Source organism: Triticum urartu, chromosome 1, assembly GCF_003073215.2.
Source record: "Triticum urartu cultivar G1812 chromosome 1, Tu2.1, whole genome shotgun sequence".
Classification (NCBI taxonomy): Eukaryota; Viridiplantae; Streptophyta; class Magnoliopsida; order Poales; family Poaceae; genus Triticum; species Triticum urartu.
This window is the reverse complement of record NC_053022.1, coordinates 394411309-394415481: the sequence shown is the minus strand read 5'-3', so window position 1 is coordinate 394415481 and position 4173 is coordinate 394411309.

Below are 4173 nucleotides of genomic sequence, written 5' to 3'. Positions count from 1 at the left end.
CTGTATCCACAAGATCCCATCTTGGGGCCTGTTCCGGAGCTCCGCCGGAGAGGGCCGTCATCACGGAGGGCTTCTACATCATCCTAGCCCCTCCGATGAAGTGTGAGTAGTTTACCTCAGACCTTTGGGTCCATAGTTAGTAGCTAGATGGCTTCTTCTCTCTTTTTGGATCTCAATACAAAGTTCTCCCCCTCTCTTGTGGAGATCTATTCGATGTAATCTTCTTTTTGCGGTGTGTTTGTTGAGACCGATGAATTGTGGGTTTATGATCAAGTCTATCTATGAATAATATTTGAATCTTCTCTGAATTCTTTTATGTATGATTGGTTATCTTTGCAAGTCTCTTCGAATTATCCGTTTGGTTTGGCCAACTAGATTGGTAGTTCTTTCCATGGGAGAAGTGCTTAGCTTTGGGTTCGATCTTGCGGTGTCCTTTCCCAGTGACAGAAGGGGCAGCAAGGCACGTATTGCATCGTTGCCATCAAGGATAACAAGATGGGGTTTATCTCATATTGCATGAATTTATCTCTCTACATCATGTCATCTTACTTAAGGCGTTACTCTGTTTTTAACTTAATACTCTAGATGCATGCTGGATAGTGGTCGATGAGTGAAGTAATAGTAGTAGATGTAGAATCGTTTCGGTCTACTTGTCACGGACGTGATGCCTATATACATGATCATGCCTAGATATTCTCATAACTATGCTCAATTCTTTCAATTGCTCAACAGTAATTTGTTCACCCACCTTAGAATACTTATGGTCTTGAGAGAAGCCACTAGTGAAACCTATGGCCCCCGGGTCTATTCTTATCATATCAATCTCCATCACTTTAATCTTGCTTTGCTTTTTTACTTTGCCTTTACTTTTCACTTTGCATCTTTATACCAAAAATACCAAAAATATTATATCTATCAGATCTCACTCTCGTAAGTGACCGTGAAGGGATTGACAACCCCTAATCGCGTTAGTTGCGAGTAGCTATCGTTTTGTACAGGTACGAGTGACTTGAGTGTGGCCTCCTACTGGATTGATACCTTGGTTCTCAAAAACTGAGGGAAATACTTACGCTACTTGGAGCGATTTTGATGATTGCTCTCTAAACTTGCATCTTGCGGATTCTACCATTAAGAAACCTATGAGAAGGATTAATGATATTCTTATTGTTGCAAATAGGAATTATGTTCCCATAGATTTCATTGTTCTTGATATAGATTGCAATCCTTCTTGCCCTATTATTCTTGGTAGACATTTCCTTAGAACGGTTGGTGCGATTATTGATATGAAGGAAGGGAATATTAGATTTCAATTTCCATTAAAAAAGGGCATGGAACACTTTTCAAGAAAGAAAATAAAATTTCCACATGAAACTATCATGAGAGCCACTTATGGATTGCCTACCAAAGATGGCAATACCTAGATCTATACTCGCTTTTATGCCTAGCTAGGGGCGTTAAACGATAGCGCTTGTTGGGAGGCAACCCAATTTTATTTTTATTCCTTGCTTTTTGCTCCTGTTTAGTAATAAATAAATTATTTATCCTCTGTTTTGGTTGTGTTTTTTGTGTTTAATTAGTGTTTGTGCCAAGTAGAACCGTTGGGAAGACTTGGGGAAAGTCTTGTTGAACTTGCTGTAAAAAACAGAAACTTTAGCGCTCACGAGAACTGCTGTCATTTTTATTTGGAGAGTGCTATTTAGTTAATATTTTTGCAGATGATTAATAGATAAATTCCTCACGTCCATAAATTTATTTTATAATTTTTGGGGTTCCAAATCTTTCGCTAGCTACATATTACTACAGACTGTTCTGTTTTTGACAGATTCTGTTTTTTGTGTGTTGTTTGCTTATTTTGATGAATCTATGGTTAGTAAAATAGTTTATAATCCATAGAGAAGTTGGAATACAGTAGGTTTAACACCAATATAAATAAAGAATGAGTTAATTACAGTACCTTTAAGTGGTCTTTTGTTTTCTTTTGCTAACGGAGCTCATGAGTTTTCTACTTTAAGTTTTGTGTTGCGAAGTTTTCAAGTTTTGGGTGAATTCTTGTGATGGATTATGGAACAAGGAGTGACAAGAGCCTAAAATTGGGGATGCCCATGGCACCCCAAAGATAATCCAAGGACACCAAAAAGTCAAAGCTTGGGGATGCCCCGGAAGGCATCCCCTCTTTCGTCCACTTCCATCGGTAATTTACTTGGAGCTATATTTTTATTCACGAACATGATATGTGTTTTGCTTGGAGCGTCTTGTATTATTTGTGTCTTTGTGTTTTAGTATGCCACAATCATCCTTGCTGTACATACCTTTTGAGAGAGCCATACATGAATTAAAATTTGATAGAATACTCTATGTGCTTCACTTATATCTTTTGAGCTGAGTAGTTTTGCTTTATGTGCTTCACTTATATCTTTTGAGCTAAGTAGTTTTGCTCTATGTGCTTCACTTATATCTTTTGAGCGTTATAATTTTGCTCTATGTGCTTCACTTAGATCTTTTAGAGCACGGTGGTGGATTTTTTAAAGAAACTATTGATCTCTCATGCTTCACTTAAATTATTTTGAGAGTCTTAATAGCATGGTAATTTGCTTAATAATAATATGCTTGGTATTCAAGATTTGTGAAACTTTCTTTTGAGTGTGTTGAATACTAAGAAAATATTGAAGCATGATAATTGTTTTGAGATATGGAGGTGATAATATTAAAGTCATGCTAGTTGAGTAGTTGTGAATTTAAAGAATACTTGTGTTAAAATTTGTGATTCCCGTAGCATGCACGTATGGTGAACCGTTATATGATGAAGTCGGAGCATGATTTATTTATTGATTGTCTTCCTTATGAGTGGCGGTCGGGGATGAGCGATGGTATTTTCCTACCAATCTATCCCCCTAGGAGCATGCGCGTAATACTTTGCTTTCATAACTTCTAGATTTTTACAATAAGTATATGAGTTCTTTATGACTAATGTTGAGTCCATGGATCATACGCACTCTCACTCTTCCACCTTTGCTAGCCTCTCTAATACCGCGCACCTTTCACCGGTATCATACACCTACCATATACCTTCCTCAAAACAGCCACCATACCTACCTATTATGGCATTTCCATAGCCATTCCGAGATATATTGCCATGCAACTTTTCACCATCTAGTTCATCATGACATGTTCATCATTGTCATATTGCTTAGCATGATCATGTAGTTGACATAGTATTTGTGGCAAAGCCACCGTTCATAATTTTTTCATACTTGTCACTCTTGATTCATTGCATATCTCGGTACACCGCCGGAGGCATCCATATAGAGTCATACTTTGTCTTAGAATCGAGTTGTAATCATTGAGTTGTAAATAAATAAAAGGGTGATGATCATCATTTAATAGAGCATTGTCCCAAAAAAGGCCAAAGAAAAAAAAGGAGGCCCAAAAAAAGAGAAATAAATAAAATGAGACAATGCTACTATCTTTTTTCCACACGTGTGCTTCAAAGTAGCACCATGATCTTCATAGTAGAGAGTCTCTCATGTTATCACTTTCATATACTAGTGGGAATTTTACATTATAGAACTTGGCTTGTATATTCCAATGATGGGCTTCCTCAAATTGCCCTAGGTCTTCATGAGCAAGCAAGTTGGATGCACACCCACTTAGTTTCTTTTTGAGCTTTCATATACTTATAGCTCTAGGGCATCCGTTGCATGGCAATCCCTACTCACTCACATTGATATCTATTGATGGGCATCTCCATAGCCCGTTGATACGCCTAGTTGATGTGAGACTATCTTCTCCTTTTTGTCTTCTCCACAACCACCATTCTATTCCACCTATAGTGCTATATCCATGGCTCACGCTCATGTATTGCGTGAAGATTGAAAAAGTTTTGAAAAAGTTAGAGTATGAAACAATTGCTTGGCTTGTCATCGGGGTTGTGCATGATTTAAATACTTTGTGTGGTGAAGATAGAGCATAGCCAGACTATATGATTTTGTATGGATAACTTTCTTTGGCCATGTTATTTTGAAAAGACATAATTGCTTTGTTAGTATGCTTGAAGTATTATTATTTTTATGTCAATATAAACTTTTGTCTTGAATCTCTCGAATCTGAATATTCATATCACAATTAAGAAGATTTGCATTGAAATTATGCCAAGTAGCACTCCGCATCAAAAAT